Source organism: Myxine glutinosa, chromosome 1 (assembly GCF_964187855.1).
Source record: "Myxine glutinosa chromosome 1, kmMyxGlut1.1, whole genome shotgun sequence".
In the NCBI taxonomy this organism is placed as follows: domain Eukaryota; kingdom Metazoa; phylum Chordata; class Myxini; order Myxiniformes; family Myxinidae; genus Myxine; species Myxine glutinosa.
This window is the reverse complement of record NC_136261.1, coordinates 171,754,951-171,776,495: the sequence shown is the minus strand read 5'-3', so window position 1 is coordinate 171,776,495 and position 21,545 is coordinate 171,754,951.

The window sequence follows — 21,545 nt, the reverse complement described above, 5'->3', positions numbered from 1 at the left end:
GGGGGGAGACAGCCTGCCCTGCATCGACGCACCAGCACCAATATCAAAGCACCATAATGCACCAAAACGCACTGGAGTGCACAGTCACCACAGTTCATAATAAACAACAAACCCCTGTTGGTGTCTTGCTCTTCGGCTCCCTCTGCTGGCTATTGTCGTTCTTCCAGATATTGTCTTTCTTCTTTGCTGGTGGCCTATTTGGTGGAAATAAAAGTGCACAAAATGTGTCCATTGTTTTTATTTATGGCCCACAGGTTGGCCGACTATGAGTGGTTCACCTGTGGGCTTGGACCACCTCACCGGGTCTGCAAGCAAGATCTCGGGCCATCATGGCCGGTTACAGCAGAGGGGCGATGCCCCAACCTGTGGGGTGCATGAGTGGTGCTCAGCCACAGACATGTGGTCCATAAGTGGTGCATCGATGCAGGCAGCTGTGGTTGCGAGAGTTCGGGCACACAATGACGGACTCCCGCACGCTCCCCTCGGTGCCCAGAGAGCGCAGTCCTCGGGTGGGAGACAGGGGAACAGAAGACAGGTGAGTGAGGGGTAAGGTCACAAGAGTACACATCAATAAAGGCAATGCAGAGTGAGGTGCGTCTGGAGACTGAGCAGAGAAAAGCTCGTCCCTACCGTACGTCACCCCCCCTGTTACCTACTCTACCCTTGCCCTTACCCCATATGTACACAAAAAAAATCTACACCCTTACCAATTCGTCACCACTGTCACGTCTTCCCCATATCTCCCCTATACCAAATTCGTCCCCACAATCCCTCTAACCAAAATTTGCCATCATTCAAATTCATCATCAATCCTCATAAGGAGGGAGAGACGGAACATCAGCACAATGTCACACCCACATCATGATGCGTCCCACAATCCAAACATTTGCACCAAAATAATAATAACATGGCATGGTGTGGAGTCCTGTCACCTCAGGTGAGTGGATGTAGATGGTGTGAGGAGATTTCAATCCTAACTATCCTCTAAATGACTTTAATACACTTTACACTACCCGGGGTCTTTCCCTGCCAATCCATTGGCCAACTTACTCTATGGGTTCTAAAAAACCAATTCCCATTGACCAAACTGTGGTGCTTATCAATTTGGGGTCTCACTCCCCCGATTCAACTCCCTGTGCCTTTGCACAATTTCCGGGCTGAGTCGTGTGGCTCTCCCAGCAGGTCTACCCACCTGCACACCTCCACCACTGTAGTTGCCTCCGAGCTTACCTGCTCCTTAACCTAACCTATTTAACTGGGAAAGGCCCTCCTTGGCGCTTACCCCACTCGGTGCCCTCTCTGGCACTGGGCTACCCGGGTCCGTCCTCCGGATCCTCGGGCCCCATCCACAACAACTCTACCGGCTCCCAGAGCCCACCTGCGGCCTCACCTGGCCGACATCCTCACAGTGGTGGAGTGCCCATTCAACTACACATACTAACAGGCCACACGCCCAGCCATTTCCACGTCACTAATGCACCCATCCAAACACCATTCTTCCACACACACCACAGATGCCAATATCCAACCACAATTTACCTACTCCCTCTACCTAACTCTTAAACTACCCTCCCCGGGTATTCGTGATGGGGTCCATCCTCCCCATACACACCTTCGCACCATCCACTCCACTCCACAGTTTCCACCATACTCACTCCACATCATCCATTCCATACTCCATATATTCCATACTCCATGTATTCCACACAACCATTCTCCATATAATTTGCACACCTGTAGTTGCACACCTGTGCAATCACTCCTACACCTGGTTCTTCCTGCACCCTCCTTCCTCCAGGACCATTTGCTCAAAACAACACCCAATCACTATTACTCACTCATACACCTGTTCACTTGCACACCTGTGCAATCACACACCTGGTGGCACTTGCATCCTCCTTCCTCCCAGGCTCCCTCAATCATTCAATACAATGCACAATCAATTATTCCTCATACGCTGCTTCATACACTTCCACGCTCAATACAATTCACAATCACAATTATTCACTCATATACTGCTCAATACACTTTCGATCCTCAAACACACGGCATCATTTGATCTACCTGGTTTCCCTGCTAACACTCGCGCTTCCCCGTCGCCCCTTACATTATTGCGCTCCCTCGTCATTATAATCCAACTACCCTCTCTATGTCCCCACTACCTGTCCAATGTTGCTACTTACCTTACAGTTACCTATGGTCCTTCTTCTCTAGATCCCTACCGTTTTATCCTAACCCTCCCGGGCTAGTTTTCACTGCCAAACCCCATAAAACTATAGCTCCTTTGCCCCCGCTGTGTGTGGGGGATGGTGGATTTGCCATCCCATCACATCGGGCATCTTCTACTATAGATTTCGCTCATCAAATTCCAACCAATCAAAAATTTTCCAATCACAAATTCCCTATCCCTACCAAATGTCCTTTAACTGGAGCCTCGGTGCGTCTTTACATGCTCAGAACTTGGCTTCGCCAAGTCGAGCAATGAATGCGGGTGGTTCGTTGCCGGCGGTTGGATCCGTCCGGCATTCGGTGCAGGGAAGGGGGTTCGCTCAGGCCGAGATCCCAAGGTCCACCTCGGCGCAGAGCCTTTCGGTCTCCCGCCTGATGACCCGATCTCGCCCTGCCGGAACGCCTCAACCACAAGGGGTCGCCATGCCGACTCTTCCTACCGGGCCGCCTCGCTCCGCTGAGCGGAGCACGGACGCGACAGTTCAGACCGCGGCCCGGCGTGAATCGCGCACGGCGGTTCTTTCGAAACCGCCGCGGTTGTGATCCCCGCTGGTTCCCGCTGCACACAACACCCGGCACGAACCGCGGGCTCACTTCGGCTACAGGTCGATCTAACCGCTAACCCGGTTAACGTCGATGCTCCACTTGCATGCTCACACCCCGCGTTCCGTTCCTTGCTCACACATCCAGCTGTCTCCATGCTCTCCGTCATTGCACCTTCTCTTACACACCCCCCCCCTGTACACTCATAAGACTTCGTCACACACCTGACCACCGCACACCTTAGCACACACTCGTCGTTCACACACCTCACCAACACACCTCTTCGCGCCCACTCCTCGGTCACATCCTCTGTGACAACCACGGGTGTGCTCTCCTCCGCACACCCAATCACGTGCTCCACTACCAACTCAAGCGTGCATTCCCACACATGCTCGACCATTCCAGGTGTGCATCCATTCTCCTTCCATTCCAGGTGTGCATCCTCTCTCACCTGCTACAACCAACTTGTGCTCCGTGTCACTCTCACTACTTTCACCACCACACTCAGTCGCGCATTCACCCTTACTCTTGACAGCGCACTCTGTAATCATGCACTCCTCTGTTACACACCTTTTTCATGCATCCTCCTGCGCACACTCTCCCGTTACACCCTCCGTAACACTCACCACAGGTGTGCATTCTTCCGTTACATCCCCTGTAACACTCCCCATCACGCGCTTCCATGTGCCCCCCCGCTCACGCGCTACGACCAACTCTCGACAGCACACTCACTCCTCGGCACGAACCTTTTCCTCACACACCCCATAGTCGGACATCCTCGCACACCTCCTCCTTCACACTCTGTACCTGTCGCACACTTCACCAGCGGCCTCTCACGACCCGGGTCTACACCAACACCCAAGCCGACTGAATCTCCCCTCACACCATATACATTTCCGAGTATATCGCCACTCACCTCGGCACCGCGTCTCCGCACCTCCTCCGCCACCTGCAAACTCTTTATTTGGGTAGTAAGCACATCATCATGATTTGAGCACAGACCTTGTACATATTCCATCACCTCCTCCTTTATCTCCCTCTGAGTTTCCCTCCGTCTCTTCTTAATTTCACTTACCCCTTCTTCCACATCCTCTAATTTTTGCTTCACCTCTTTTATTTCCCGGTGCGCCCCCTCAATTTCTTCCTCTAAGGCCAACTTAGTCGTCTCTATGTGCGTCCTCACCTCCCGTTCTTTTGTCTCCATTGCCTCCGTTACCTCGTCCAACCTCTTTGTCAACCCCTCATGTACCATCCGACATTCCCTCTTTGTCGCTATGAGTTCGTTCTTTATCTCCTTCTGCGTCGCCTTTAACCCCCCTATTACCGCAGTGTTCTTCTCCACCTGCTCCACTAATTCCTTTTGTCCCACTGTCAGCTGCTCTACTCCCCGTGTCAGGTCCTCTATGCCACCCTGTAACCTAGCCTTATTATTCCTCACCTCTTTCTCCATACGCTCCTCACCTCGCTTTACCCTCCTCGCGTACCCCCGCGAACTCCTCGCCCACACCTCGTCTGATGTCCTCCCCCATTTCTCCCATCTCTTTGGTAGATGCTACCCTCATCTGCTCCAAATCATTCCTCTGGGCATCCAATTTAGTTTCTAACCCGATTTTCACCTCCTCTATCTTATCTCCCATCTGTTTAATTTCCCGGGCCGATTGCTCCCCTATTTCCCTCAATTTGCCTTCCATGGTGTTTTCTAACCCCCCTAACCCATTCTTCACCCCTTCCATCTGGTCCTCCTGGGCAGCCATTCTGTTTTCCAACCCCATTAACCCCTCCTTCATTTCTTTCATCCCCTTCTCTAACCCCTCAAATTTGTTGTCTAAACCCTCAAATTTTTTGTCTAAACCCTCAAATTTATTGTCTAACCGTTCACTGGTACCCCTTGCTTCGTCCCTCATTCTGCTTTCCATCCCTTCGATTTGGTTTCCCAACCCCCTGTTCTCTTCCATGAGGGCCCACATTTGCAGCATGAATAGGCCCCAGTCCATTGGCGGCGCTGCTACGGTCACGGGCGCAGCGACATTTGGTGCCGCTGCAACCACGTGCGCGAGGGCGCCATCTTGTGTACCTGATACCCCCTCAACCACATCCTCATTTCTCTCCTCCCTCTCCCCCATATACACTTCCCTGGGGTCCTGGGTCGACTCTAACCCTTCTATGTCTCCCACCGGCATCCGATCACCTTGACCATCCATGGCACGATTTTAAATTTAGGATGTTATAAAATAAAATTTTGGGCAACTCGTAATTTGAGCGCGCTAAGCGCTCTTCAGGTCCGAATCCGACACTCCTGACACCAATTGTTACGGAACCCAACGTCGGCCTCTGTTCCCCTTATCGAGGGGGGATTAATCCCCTCGTCTATGACTGGCCGATGTGGTCCCTGACGCTACACAGCTCCCTCCGGAAAGGCAGGTGCGCAACCCCGTTCGCGTCCGCGGACAGATGTTAATTGCCGAGCGGTTTAGCAACCGCGGCACGAACCATTTAACAGAAACTAAACCCGATCCTTAAACGTTGGCCAAAATCGCGCCACAGGTATTCAATGAGGGAAAAGACAAGGACGAAACGGATGTGAAGAAGAAGAAGAAGAAAACAAAAGTAAGAAGAACAAATATGATTTATTACTATTATTTACAAGTCAAAAAGAAACCAAGGAAGGAGGAAGAATAATAAAATAAAGACAGAAGGAGTAAGAAGACACAGTGCAAATATTAGCTTACCTATAAACAGTCTTACTTAACCCAGGACAAGACACACAAAACAGACGACAATCAAACTCACACGAATGGGGAATGGAGGCAGGGACGAATGGCTGGAAGGAGAGGAAGGTTCAGCTGGACGCTGGCTGGAGCTTGATCCCGCACGGGACGTCGGGCTGGACCTCGACAGCCACCGATGCCACCGCAATCTGGTTCCCGCGTAGCAGCGGGTCGAAGCTGCGTGGTCTCAAAGCTGTGTGGTGGATTCAAAGCTGCGTGGTGGACTCAAAGCTCATCTCCCATCTGCCGCATCTCTCCCATGGGGGCGTTGCGTGACGGGTTCTCTCTCTGCAGAACTGCTCGTGGGGCTCCTTTACTCATCTCTCGTATCTCATCTGAGGTGGGGGCGTCCCGCCGCGGGTTATATTGACCACACGCCCGAACCTTCGCGAACCTCCCCGAGCGTTCTCTCCCCGCCCTCTCAAGCCAAACCCCTTGTACTTGGTTGGTTGTTCGGGGCTGGCTCACTCCTCCCCTCTATGATGAGGGGGAGACACGCCTTTCTTCTCCGAGATTACCTCGTGGCTAATGGAGTCTTGCGATGAAGAAAACCGCCCAAATGCGGTTGGCAATGGATGCTTTGGGATATGGAGGCTTTGGGAATGAAAGGGAATCTATCTTATTTCAATTTGATGCAATGCAGTGTCAACTAGTGGGAACAGAGCCTTCAACTACATAGAATAAGGAGATAACTATTTAAGAGGGTATATGATTGGCTACGTGTATGTATATGGAGTAACTAAGGAGGACGACCTTTGACCTTTACACACAACACGGAGGGTGATATTTACAACAATTCTCATGACACAACAATAAAAAAACACAGGATTCTCAAATCCGCAACAATATTAAAGAGAGAGAGAGAGAGACCACCTTTAGCTAGCCACTAACATACCAGTTCATATTAAGAGAGAGAGAGACCACCGTTAGCTCGCCACTTACATACCAGTTCATATTAAAGAGAGAGAGAGAGAGAGAGAGAGACCACCTTTAGCTAGCCACTCACATACCAGTTCATATTAAGAGAGGGAGAGAGAGAGACCACCTTTAGCTAGCCACTAACATACCAGTTCATATTAAAGAGAGAGAGAGACCACCTTTAGCTGGCCACTAACAAAACAGTTCATATTAAAGAGAGAGAGGGACCACCTTTAGCTGGCCACTAACAAAACAGTTCATATTAAAGACAGAGAGAGACCACCTTTAGCTGGCCACTAACAAAACAGTTCATATTAAAGAGAGAGAGAGACCACCTTTAGCTGGCCACTAACAAAACAGTTCATATTAAAGACAGAGAGAGACCACTTTTAGAGGCCATGTTTCCCCGCAGAGCAGGGGTTGGCCTTTTTCAGGCACCGTGGTCCTCTTTTTGAAGCAATGTTTTGCGACCGGATGCCCTTCCTGCCGCCAACCCTGTTGGTCGCCTCTTGCAACGCACAGTAGTCTAGTAGGAAGACTAGGTCCCCCTGCACCCCCCGGAGATATACTTCTAATCAGTGTTTCTAGATTGGAAAAAATGTGTAGAAAATGACTAGCTATGGCCCCAAGCTGAAAAAATGTCCCACATACCATTTTTATGCAAATTACTGCTGCAAATTTTATGCAAAATTATGCAAATTTTATGCAAATTTTTGATGAGGAGTAGAGTTGAGGGGTCTTTGAGGGCTTCATCGAGGTGCTCTCGGTTGCAAGACTGGGTCATTCTGAGAAGCACAGCAGGGTCAGAGATCATGATGTTCTCCTCCTCAGTGAATCTCTCCATCAACAGCCTCTCCATTGCCTCACACACTGTTTTGAGGCAAAAGAGGGACTTTGCGTAGGCCTTTCCACTGAGAACACCTTTGAGAGATCCACTTGTTACTAGTTGTGCCTCAAAGAGAATCTCTGCATATCCAGAACCACGCATCTTGTGTCCAGTGAGCATCCCGATGTAGTTCATGGATGTGTGGAAGGGTCCAATCGTTACTACATGACTAGCAAATTCATTTGGCCAGCGCCAGATGATGGGAAGGGCTTTCATGCAGACACCCAGATCAAATGTATTCAGGACCCATCTCTGACCCACCTCAGCAGTTGCTGCCTCGGAACGCTTCAGTAGCTCACGAACAACTGCGTTGTCTGTGATCGGTTGGTGGATAGGCGTGCAGTAGTCGACTGTTGATTTGCTGGGTGGGGGAGAACCAGTTGCAGAGGTGAAACCCCCTAGCCCAGGCACAGGCTGCAGGCCATTGCCATGCCATGCAGGCACCAGGCACAGACCGATCACAGACAACGCAGTTGTTCGTGAGCTACTGAAGCGTTCCGAGGCAGCAACTGCTGAGGTGGGTCAGAGATGGGTCCTGAATACATTTGATCTGGGTGTCTGCATGAAAGCCCTTCCCATCATCTGGCGCTGGCCAAATGAATTTGCTAGTCATGTAGTAACGATTGGACCCTTCCACACATCCATGAACTACATCGGGATGCTCACTGGACACAAGATGCGTGGTTCTGGATATGCAGAGATTCTCTTTGAGGCACAACTAGTAACAAATGGATCTCTCAAAGGTGTTCTCAGTGGAAAGGCCTACGCAAAGTCCCTCTTTTGCCTCAAAACAGTGTGTGAGGCAATGGAGAGGCTGTTGATGGAGAGATTCACTGAGGAGGAGAACATCATGATCTCTGACCCTGCTGTGCTTCTCAGAATGACCCAGTCTTGCAACCGAGAGCACCTCGATGAAGCCCTCAAAGACCCCTCAACTCTACTCCTCATCAAAAATTTGCATAAAATTTGCATAATTTTGCATAAAATTTGCAGCAGTAATTTGCATAAAAATGGTATGTGGGACATTTTTTCAGCTTGGGGCCATAGCTAGTCATTTTCTACACATTTTTTCCAATCTAGAAACACTGATTAGAAGTATATCTCCGGGGGGTGCAGGGGGACCTAGTCTTCCTACTAGACTACAGGGAATTACCAGTGAACTGGTACTCAATTTGCCGACCTCGGAAGGATGACAGGCTGAGTCCCCTGGCGTTAATTCAGCGATCAACCGGGATTCAAACCCAGGATCCTAGGATCCCAAACCAGCACCCTAACCACTAAGCCAACACCAGGCTGTACCAATTCATATTAAAGGAAAGACATAAAGATAATGTGCTTCCATTTCATTTTTTCCGCTCTCGGCGACCGCCTAGTTTGTCTAATGGTTGCACTGGGCCTTGGTTATGCGATCAATGTCGGAAGTCGGTTTGGTATTGATTTCTTGTTTCCAAATAATTTTCACTTCGGCCTTGGTAAAGGAGTGGTTGGAGTCCAAAAAGTTTGTGGTGGGAGGTAAGAGGGCAATGGTCCTTTTAGTACATGGTGTTATGTAGAATTATTATATGTAAGTGCAAAATTTGCTACACTAGTGGAACCAATGTTTTTTTGCATCTATATACCCTTGGCAACAAGACCTGAGTTGGTTCCATTTTTTTCAATGGCGTCTTCGGTGGCCATTTTGAATTTCAAAATGGCCGCCGTTTTTTTCAATTTTGTATGTATTCTAATTTCTACAGTCTTAAACTACACATAGATAACTATGATTACAATAATGAAAGAAATATGAACATTTGCTTTATTCTTTTTTATCTTACAGGTATTCATAGACAAGTTGGATTTCAGCTTCACCGCCGCATAATGTCATCGTTTGAAGAGCCGCCTTCTAAGAAGCAATGCACAAGTTACGAACTTTGTGTATTCTGCCAAGAGAGAACTCCTGAACCTTTGGTTGACGTTGCTCATGCCAATTTCAAATGTGCAATTTCAAATTTCCAGGGAGCAGCCACCACCAAAACACAATCACGCAATGAAAAGATAAATGGAACATGTGCACTTATTGGACAGCACATCATCCAGGAGTTCAAATTTGATCGGCAGGTGCAATATCAGCCAAAGTCCTCAACTTCAACCTTCAGGTTCACAACTGAAACGCCATTAGGGGTTGGACTTTCACTCCATAGCCATCATGCACACCGCAGTCGCAGAGACATAGACATGTTGTACCAGAGTGGCGTTGGTGTTTCATATCAACGTGTAAAGGAGATCACTTCAAAGATTGCCACCACAGTCCAAGAAAATATGAATGAATTCAATGGCGTTTACGTGCCTCCAGGACTGTTGAAAAATCTGCCAATCAGATGCTCAGCTGATAACATAGATGCCAAGGTAGACACAGCTGATGGACGGAACACATTCCATGGGACTGCTCTTGCTGTCTATCAACGAGTTCCCCCAGATGTATCAGAATACGAGACTGTAGCTGAACCACTGAAGCTGCATGACAACACCTCAACAAAACTTGAGAACATCCTGCCAACTGTGACTGAAATGTCTGACTGTACAATTACTGGTAAGCCCAAGCCAAGTAGAAGTCCACGCTATGAAAACTTTAAACTTGGTCAGTATCAAGATAAAGTTGTTAATGCAACACAGCAAGACTTTGCATGGCTACTTTCACGGTATTCACAGAGGCACCATGAAGAGACATCAGACGGTATACCAGTTTAGTCAGCATACAATTCTCGTGTGTGCACTACAGAAGAGAACAAGACACCCAACCTTGATCAAGATCACACAATGCCTATCATTAAGGCACCAGCTCATGAGTGGACAACACTGGTGACAGTTCTTGAGAAGCTTTCATACCTCAATAGTGTTGTGTGTCCAGAAAACACTGGAAAGATCTTAGTTACATTTGACATGGATCTTTACAAGAGGGCCCTAAAGTTAGAATATCTTCGTGATCAATATGCTGGGAAATGGATGGTATGCCCTGGTGGTTTCCACACTGTCTTGTGTGCACTAAGGTGCCTTGGGAGGACTGTTGAGCACAGCGGGCTTGATGAAGCTTGGAGCAAGGATCTGTACAGCACTGTGACAGTAAATCAGATACTCAATGGGAATCACCACAATCGTGCTGTTCAAGCTCATGAGCTCACATTAGAGGTATTCTTTGATCTCTGGCTTTCAGAATTTCTGAAAGAGAAGCCTGCAGTTGTAGAAGCTCTATCTGCCTGTATGGATAACTTGATAGAAGCAAACAAGAAAGAGGTAGGCATTCAGGAAGCCCATCACCAACTTCTAATGGAGATTGAACATCTAAACTTGGAAAAGCAGCTGAGTGATTTTGACAGGAGCCACAGTAAATTCCCAATGTATCAATGGGCACGAATGTACATGAGGCAAGTGTTGGCGCTGATTAACTTCACACGTTCACTGAAGCAGCCAGATGTCTTCCTGTACTTGGCGTCTCTAGAAAATTTGTGCATATACTTCTTCAGCTACAACCGACTAGATTATGCTCAAAACAAGTTGTTAGCCAAAGATATTTCTCAAAAAACGTCTGTTAACTGGATATAAGTGTTCTGGTGGATTTTCTGTACAAGGAATGACAAAAATGCCAGAAAAAATGGTTAATCAAAGTGTTTTATGTGAAAAGATACATACAAAATTGCAAAAAATGGCGGCCATTTTGAAAGTCAAAATGGCCGCCAAAGACGCCATTGAAAAGAATGGAACCAACTCAGGTCTTGTTGCCTAGGGTATAAGGATTCCCAAAAACATTGGTTCCACTAGTGTAGCAAATTTTGCACTACAATGACACAACACCATGTACTATTTAACCAGGCAACTCACCCAGCTTGAAAGAAAGAAGAGCTGGTTGTGGGGAAATCGAGGTGGTTTCAGGATCATCTATCTATAATTCCAGCAATCTCTGTGTGTATGTTTGTATGTTTGTATGTTTGTATGTTTGTATGTATGTTTGTCTGTGACCGCTGTTTCTCGACAACTACCGGTCCGATATACTTGAAACTTGCCAGGTATATTGCTGGGGACCCGAGGATGTGCCTTTTCAAGGTTTTAAATTAATCGCAGAAGTAGTTACCGAGCTATGTCCAAAAAACGATTCAACCAATCAGAGAGCAGCGAGCTATCACGTGTGCCGAACGTGGCGAACAGACTCTGCCTCGGATGGCACATTTGAGAGCGTATTCATTTATTTCCCGTCGGCAAACTATGTTGGCGCTATGTTGGCGTTAAACGATGTTTTAAAACTAATTAAAACTAATTTGCGATTCTTTCGCTTTCCTGCGATTATGCGACCTTCCGGAGCTCCTGTGAGAGCGTGCGCCATTACGGATAGTACGGGTACGGGCATGCTATATGTTGGCGTTAAACTATGTTTTAAAACTAATTAAAACCATTTCATGTAAATAGAGGGGGGGGGATTGTCACTGTACTCGCAAGCCGTTCGCCGTTCGCTTTGGCGTTGCGAATGGACCAAAACATTTCATGAACCAAACCATTTCATGTAAAGCGTTCGCCGTTCGCTTTGGCGTTGCGAATGGACCAAAACATTTCATGGACCAAACCATTTCATGTAAATAGAGGGGGGGGATATAATTTTAGATATATATATAGTACGGGCATGCCCTAGTTCTGTAAAATATAGATTCCTCTGGATTATGTTCTTGACTTGAAGGTCAATGTGAATGGGATCCTTCCTTCGCATTTTTCTCAAGAGTTTCAAAGCCATTTCTAGTCTATCAGTCACGGTGGATGAGGGAAAGGCACGCTCAACAAAGAACTCGCACATCTTGTTTGATTTTGACTTGAAGTGGGAATCCTCAGTGAAAAGATGACAAAGCCTGAGGAATTGAGAATATTAAATTGAACTTTTAACTTGGGAGGAGTGGGAGGATGAATATATAAGAGAGTTGTGTGAATCTTTAAGTTTGTAATGGACGGTGGCAGCAAGTCCATTCTCTTTGAATGAAACGTTAATGTTGGGGAAATTGACAAAGGTTGTTCACCCCAGATCCACTTGTTTGAAATACCGACTTCTTTCCTGGATTTCCGAGCAGTGTCCATGTGTTTTATACCTCTCCCACTTCCCATGCCTCCTCCCCCCAAGCCCTCTCCCTCCCACAGATCTCCCGATGCCCCTGCTCTCCATCTTGTTCTCCCGCTCCCTTTATCATATGTTTTATGTGTCAGTTTATCTTTTTGTGATCAATGTTAGCTCTTACACGAGCCTCGATCTTGTATCCAAAAAAAAAGAAGAAGGTACCTGAACTCTGCCATATGAAATAAAGGGTAAAGTTCGTCAATAAACCGCTCAAAAGGTCCTCTGTGCGACAACACGCGGTGCCCAATGCTGCCATCATGGAGCGGCCAAATCATTCTGGGATGGCACCGTCAAACTGGTCAAGGTTTGTTGCACAAATAAGTGAATAAAAATAATTGCATAGCTGGAATCCATTTTGTTACCCAGGGCCACACTTAGTCTGTTTGTAGAATTGACCGGCAAGCGAAAGTCAGTAGAGAGAGATGGCCAGTTTTGGGAGGTGGACTCGGGTTTCTATACTTGGTTCGTTCATAGTATGGAAAACAAAAAGGTGTTTCAGTGAGAGGATCCTCGTCATTAGGAAAGACAGTATATGCAGGTGTCCAGAGGGAACAAATATTTGCTTTTGAAGGAAAAACTGAACTGTTCAACGATTGCGAATGAGTGATCAATATCTTTAATGAATGAGAAGAGACATCTTATTTTTAAGAGAACTGGAGATCAGTTGGGTGGAGAAAAACTACAATTGGAAGCAAGAAAGAGCAATCACATTGCAGACCCTCGCCAGGCCGTGTTTGTTTTTTTGAGGTTTTGAAGGCTTTTGTGTTAAAACAAGCATGGCGGCCGAACCACGTGACCGATGACGTCATCATGTTTTATCCACAAATTATGCCCCGAGATGATACTCAAGAAATTAATCTTGATCAGATGAAGTTTTTTACTTGTCGAATTATGTCGTCATAATTAAGGTACTGATGACATCATCATTAACATATCTTATTCACCATGGGGAGTACTTGACAATGAGCCATGTCTCCATTTTTTCTATACAGCGCTTTCGGAGATATAGAGGTGCAGTTTTTCGATTTTTCCAAGATGGCGCCTGTACCACGTGACCTGTGACGTCATAATTATCATTAAACTTCTACAGGAGGAGGCGCTTCTATGGTACAAATTTCGTGTCCATCGGACTAACAGTTGCATAGGAAAATATTTTTTTCATACTGATCAGATGAAGCGTTGTACTTGTTGAATTATGACGTCATAATGAAGGTACCGATGACATCATCAACATATCCTATTCCCCATGGGGAGTACTTCACAATGAGCCTTGTTTCATTTTATTATTTTCCCCCATTGAGCTGTTTCAGAGATATGGAGGTGCAACGTTTTCCAAAATGGCGTCGGTACCACATGACCTATGGCGTCATAATTGTGAATAAAATTTTTTACAGGCACAGACGCTCCTTTGGTAAAATTTCCTGTCAATGGACCAATGATTGCCGAGAAAATAGATTTTTAAAATGCAGACACGTACGTACACACCCGAATGCTTAATCCTGCTTTTCGCTTCGCCAGCGCAGGTTAATAAAGCGAGAGTCAGCTGCCTGTGGAACACCGGGATGGCAGTTTATAGCTGGGTCGGGATTCGAACCCATGCTAGACAGCTTAGAGACGAGTGCGCATGCCCCCAAGGTCCTCCTGCCAAGCCCTGTTTACATGTCGCATGACTTAAATGCATGTTTAGTCAATTTGGGAATTGAAATCTCCAATATTAAGCAGGCCTTCCCTCTATCAATTGCGCCAGATCCAAAACAATCAGTACGTTAAATATTAAACGGTCTGATAACAGATAACTGATAAATACATCTGACATCTGAATCACTTTTCACCGAAGGACCTTTGACTTGCAATGGACCCTGATGTGTTTGTCATGATGTTGCCAAATCGCAGCGTACAGGAATTTCTCAAGATGCTCAGTCGATACGAAAAACAACATAATGTGTGATAACATACACTACGGTGTGACGTCCATTATGGTGATACTACTACAGAAAGTAGAAAATTATTTTTCTCTCATTTTTTATGATCACACATAATTTGTGGGCCATTCAAAAAGTTCTCCAAACGAGATATTGTTGAACACCTGCCCAAAACAAGCGAAACGTATCTCGGGAGTATCTCATTCGTAGAACTTTCTGAATACCTCGTGTATTTTCTTTAATATCTATAGTTACATGTGTCGAGTTCCGTCAAGTGGTGTCCGACTTCTGGTGATATTCATGATCAGATTTATCCAAACATCCAAACCCAAACCCGCAGTGAGTGCTTCCCGAAGCTCTAATGGCAGAGAAACCTTTCACTCCATCCATCTAATTCAAACATATGCAACATTTGCCTCTTCCTCTTCTTCCCTGTGTTGTCGGCCAATATGTGTGTAAAGTTTGGTCAAAATTCGTCGGAGACCAAGGTCAAGGCCATCCGAAACAAGTAAAGCACCTATTAGGCCGCAGTTACAAAAGGTGTCAATCAAATTTGTTTTGTATAACATTCGGTCATGTAAAACACTTGATAGGTCAAATTTTCGAAATTGACGAAATGCTGTTTCCATGGCATCTATTGTTTATTTGGATTTCACAATTACCGTGCTACGCACATCTTTCGTGTTTTAATTATTTTTTATTACGATATTTTATTCACTATTTTATTATTGTTATTATTTTATTTTCATTATTTTTCTTTGTATCACTATTTAAAGTTGCTTTATTTAATATATCCAATGTCATTCTGTCACGTATTGTTTCCCTGTTCGGATCATTTCTACGGCGTAGCCCATAGGGAAAAGCCGTCTAGAACAGTGTCTGTCCGTCCGTATGTATGTATGTCCCCTCAAACGTATACCAATCAGAGCTGAGGATCTGGTCACATGACAGGGTGATGTGATTACGTCTGATGTCATTACGGCAGTACAGCGGCTGACTCTCCACACACCGCCATTTTGATTCCAATTTCGTTCAGGCTGAACATATCGTCGAACCTGTCATATATCACAATCGCCATGCTCTACCTTTACGTTTTTCATTCAATGTGAAACACAAACAAACCGATTGTTAAAATGACCATCAAATATCGAAAGCATCGGCGTTGCGGCTCTTCCAACAATATGGTACATTTCGGCCTTAGGCTTCATGCCTCACTTTCTGACCGCTTTGGACAAATTAAGCCCAGGTTTCTTAATACAGTAGTGTATCGTTTCAGTAGTATCGTTTTCGTAATAGTAATAATAATAATATAGTAAATATAGCCATAACACTTTAATCCCAATGTCGTGAATACAAAGTTAATGGATTGAAGCGGTGTATGGTTCATGATTCAATGATAAGCGGTGCACGAAACTAACAACCGTGGAAGTAAGGAATTTGCGTGGGTTTTTTGATAGCATGTTATTAACCCAATCCTTGTGGGGTATATAGATTACAGTAGATCTTCCCTCAGTTCTGTACATAAAACTTACCTTACAGATGTCGGGATTCTTCCAAATGTATTTGTTTAATGTTATAAACAGCATTAGCGACTGTTTAAAAAGCTAGTCATACGTGTTTGTGGTTTATAATATTTTACAAGCCCGGATACGCCGCTGTTAGACTTTCGGTCTTGTTCTCCCAGTCTCCTTGATTTCTAAATCCCTGAAGTCTCTCCCTCCCTGTCAAAATCAGTCATTATTACCCCCCACATGCTCCCTGCCCCCAAAACCTGCTCTGACGCAAACAACTCAGTGAACCCTCACCCCAACCCTCACCCCAATCCTATCTGTCTTTTGCTCCGAAAAATTATTAACACGTGAAACGTCAGCTTCTCCTTGCTTCCCACAGCAGTTGGCATACCTTGATCAGTGTTCTATTGATTTAATCCATTGTTCTACCTGTTCGACGCTCTCCTCCATGAGCAAGAATAGTTTTACATTCAACAAAGAACTGGGCATCAATGGGAAGCAGGTGGATGGTAATATTCCCCAGCAAAACTCGAGGAGTTGAAAGGGTGTTGACTAAGCCTGTTGACTAAGACTCAAGCTCTTGGTGTTGTTGTCTTCATATGCAGCCAATGGCTGCTGGCTGCATCATTTTCTGGAGTCCATTTTTGAGTCCAGGTTATTGAAATCAATGTAATCATTAGTCAGGGTGATTGTTTGAATTGTCTGACACAATGAATTGTAATGATTCTTCAATCAAATAAAAGGTATGTCAAAATTATCTGATGTTATCTAGTTCCATGAAGTCGCGTCCGACTTCTAGTGACATTTATGATCAGATTTCTCCAAACATCCATATTTTGCATTGATTCCCAAAGCTCTGGCTTGTTTTCAGCCTTTACCCCTTCCGTGCAGCACATACAAAGGTATGCATCTTCCTCTTCTTCCCTCAACCATACCCAGCATGGTTGACTTATCCAGACTTTCGTTTTCTGCACACGTGATGTGTCCAAAGTATGGCAGTTTCTGTTTTAGCATCATCACATCTAATGTAGGCCTACATGGTGGTCTAATTTCTTCAAGCCCCAGATCCACTGAAATTCCCCCGTTGATTCACCCCAGATCCACTTTTTTGAAATTCCGACTTCTTTTCTGGAAGTCCTTTCTGGAAGTCCATGTGTTTTATACTTCTGCCCACCCCTCCCCTTGCCTCCTTCCCCCAAGCCCTCTCCCTCCCACAGATCTCCCGATGTCCCTGTTCTCTACGATTGTACTTCTGTGCTTCCTTCTCTCTCCCCATCTTTTCTCCCGCTCCCTTTATCATATGTTTTATGTGGCAGTTTTTTTTTTGTGTGTGATTAATATTAGCTCTTACACGAGCCTCGATCTTGTATCCCCCCCCCCCCCCTCCCCAAAAAAATAAGCACTGATTTGTTTGTTCTTCTTTTCACAGTCCATGGACTTTTTAAAATTCTTCTTGAACACCACATTTCAAAACTGTCAATCTTCTTCCTTGATTTTTCACTGTCCATGACACACAGCCATACATTGCAACTGGAAATACCAGAGCATTCGCAACCTCCTCTTGGTTTGTATTGTCACATCTTTGTACTCACATCAAATGTATGAAACTTTCCACGATTTCCACATGATTGTCTTGTCCCAATATGAACATGTCGATATTTACAGTTGACAAGATTTTAGTCCTTTTTAGGTTTAAATAAAGACCAGCTTTTTCAGTTTCATTGTTTACTGCAGCAGTTTCATCAAGTCTTCTTCACTTGCTGCCAACAGAGTGGTATAATCAGCATACCTTAGAGAGTTGATACATCTTCCTCCAATCCTGAATGAGGGAGGGGAGGCAGTATCAACTCCCAAAATGGAATCACATAATCAACATGCACATTATTCTCCGTTACGTGACACCGTGTCCACCAATGTCACAATAATAAATATGCAAACAGATTGAACTGTCTTTCACTCATTTGTTTTTACACATCCAACATGGCCTGTCCAGAGCCCGAGCACCTTACATGCCTCCGTTCAGCATTCCCAATGGCTGCACAGGGCGAGTTCAAATACACAGAGAACCAGAACGGCACCCGGTAGAGCACAAACCTCCGCCAGGCTGAACAGTTTACGTTTTGTATCCCACTGGTAGGCCGGATCTGCATCCGGACCTGGACCAAAATGGAATCACTTATTTCTGTCACATCACCTAACCTCTCCACCAAATTTCATCCGGATCCGTCCACAACTTTTTGAGATAGCCTGTTCACAAACAGAGAGACAAGGGTGAAAACATATAACCTCTAACTTTACCTTTGGTTTGGTTTTGAGCTACCTTTGGTGGCAGAGATGATGAACGATTACAAGGGAAACAGAAGACAATTGCCGACATGATTAGTGCATTGAAAGCTTATTAAGTCGAAACTTAACATGATACAAGAAGTCCAGAGAAGGAGAAGCAAATGCAACATTTTCCTTCTCATCTCCAAAAGCAGAACATGAGGTTGCTGTTGGAATCGTGGACATTGACAAGTTCTGTACAGTGATTAATTGACCAGACCTGGCCAATAATTCAATGTTTTATTCAATGGTTTTGAGGAAATGGAGCCCTGTGTGACGTTCAATTCAAACCCCTTCATGGAAGTTGATTATGGTGACATTACTGAACAAAGTGTGCTGTTTGACCTTGAATTTATACCTTTGTAAATGCACATTATCAACCTTCAAAATGACATTCAGTTGAAATCAAGGCAATCTGCCACAAATTGCTTCAGTTCAGTTGAAACTCAGTTGAAATTGCCACAAATTGCTTCAGTTCAGTTGAAATCAAAGCAATCTGCCACAAATTGCTTCAATTCAGCTTAAATTCAGTTGAAATTGCCAGAAATTGCTTCCGTTCAGTTGAAATCAAGGCAATCTGCCACAAATTGCTTCAGTTCAGTTGAAACTCAGTTGAAATTGCCACAAATTGCTTAAGTTCAGTTGAAATCAAGGCAATCTGCCACAAATTGCTTCAGTTCAGTTGAAACTCAGTTGAAATTGCCACAAATTGCTTCAGTTCAGTTGAAATCAAGGCAATCTGCCACAAATTGCTTCAGTTCAGTTGAAACTCAGTTGAAATTGCCACAAATTGCTTCCGTTCAGTTGAAATCAAGGCAATCTGCCACAAATTGCTTCAGTTCAATTGAAACTCAGTTGAAATTGCCACAAATTGCTTCAGTTCAGTTGAAATCAAGGCAATCTGCCACAAATTGCTTCAGTTCAGTTGAAACTCAGTTGAAATTGCCACAAATTGCTTAAGTTCAGTTGAAATCAAGGCAATCTGCCACAAATTGCTTCAGTTCAGTTGAAACTCAGTTGAAATTGCCACAAATTGCTTCAGTTCAGTTGAAATCAAGGCAATCTGCCACAAATTGCTTCAGTTCAGTTGAAACTCAGTTGAAATTGCCACAAATTGCTTCAGTTCAGTTGAAATCAAGGCAATCTGCCACAAATTGCTTCAGTTCAGTTGAAACTCAGTTGAAATTGCCACAAATTGCTTCCGTTCAGTTGAAATCAAGGCAATCTGCCACAAATTGCTTCAGTTCAATTGAAACTCAGTTGAAATTGCCACAAATTGCTTCAGTTCAGTTGAAATCAAGGCAATCTGCCACAAATTGCTTCAGTTCAGTTGAAACTCAGTTGAAATTGCCACAAATTGCTTAAGTTCAGTTGAAATCAAGGCAATCTGCCACAAATTGCTTCAGTTCAGTTGAAACTCAGTTGAAATTGCCACAAATTGCTTAAGTTCAGTTGAAATCAAGGCAATCTGCCACAAATTGCTTCAGTTCAGTTGAAACTCAGTTGAAATTGCCACAAATTGCTTCAGTTCAGTTGAAATCAAGGCACTCTGCCACAAATTGCTTCAGTTCAGTTGAAACTCAGTTGAAATTGCCACAAATTGCTTCAGTTCAGTTGAAATCAAGGCAATCTGCCACAAATTGCTTCAGTTCAGTTGAAACTCAGTTGAAATTGCCACAAATTGCTTCCGTTCAGTTGAAATCAAGGCAATCTGCCACAAATTGCTTCAGTTCAGTTGAAACTCAGTTGAAATTGCCACAAATTGCTTCCGTTCAGTTGAAATCAAGGCAATCTGCCACAAATTGTTTCAGTTCAGTTTAAACTCAGTTGAAATTGCCACAAATTGCTTCCGTTCAGTTGAAATCAAGGCAATCTGCCACAAATTGCTTCAGTTCAGTTGAAATTGCCACAAATTGCTTCAGTTCAGTTGAAATTGCCACAAATTGCTTCCGTTCAGTTGAAATCAAGGCAATCTGCCACAAATTGCTTCCGTTCAGTTGAAATCAAGGCAATCTGCCACAAATTGCTTCCGTTCAGTTGAAATCAAGGCAATCTGCCACAAATTGTTTCAGTTCAGTTGAAACTCAGTTGAAATTGCCACAAATTGCTTCAGTTCAGTTGAAATCAAAGCAATCTGCCACAAATTGCTTCAATTCAGCTGAAATTCAGTTGAAATTGCCACAAATTGCTTCAGTTCAGTTGAAATCAAGGCAATCTGCCACAAATTGCTGGAGTCTCATGGATACTGAAACACAACAACAACAACAGGTATTTTAAGGCCCTTTATACCTGCTAGAGTGGGGGTTAGCCTCTCATGGATACTGAAACGTACAGTAATATCTGAAAAGTAGCAATGAAAGTGGCTTCCCTCTTTGGCTCTACATATCTTTGCAAATCTGCCTTTTCCGACATAAACTGCATCAAATGTAAATTTCGAACTCGTCCGACAGACGAGCAACTGAAGGACTCCATCACAGTTTCCCTATCAGGATACATACAAAATTACGCAGTATTGGTGGACAGGATGCGGTCAAGTTTTACACCAAAGTAAAGGTAAAGATCAGTTTTCTTTCACTTTAAATATGTATTTTTGTAATTTAACTGTAATAACTAAATTTGTACCAATGTCAATTCATATATTTTCCAGTTATGTTTCAGTAGTTCTTAAAATATGTCATTAATCAAAAGTAGCTTACATTGAAAATAAGGTTGGTGACCCCTGGTATGGAAGAAGATGAGACTTGGGATGGTAGGAAGGCATGTATCTTTCAATCAGTGTCGTTACCTCCGCCACCAAAGGTGGACCGAAGGTGGACGGAGGTTATGTTTTCACTCCTATCGGTCTGTGAGCAGGATATCTCAAAACGTTATGGAGGATTCAGATTAAACTTGATGGATGGTTATGGGTGTGCCAAGGACTAATTGATTACATTTTGGTGAAGATCTGGATCCAAATCCGGATACTATTATTTTTTAAGTGATTCTTCATAATTGAGAGATGGGGCCAAAAACGATATAGAGCACGATATTTCAAAAGTTGTGGATGGGTTATGACAAAACTTGGTGGATGAGTTGGGTAGGTGGAAAGACCAAGCAAAATCGATACCGGTTAAGGTGTGGATGCCGATCCGGTCGAAGAATAGGATACAAAATGTACAGTGCCTTCAGAATTAAAGTATTCATACCCCTTTCGTTTTTTACATTTTCTTGTTACAGCTTGAATGTAAAATGGCTTAAATTAAGATTTATTTTGTCACTGATCTACAAATAATACCCCATAATGTCAAAGTGGAAATTATTTTTCGAATTTTTTTA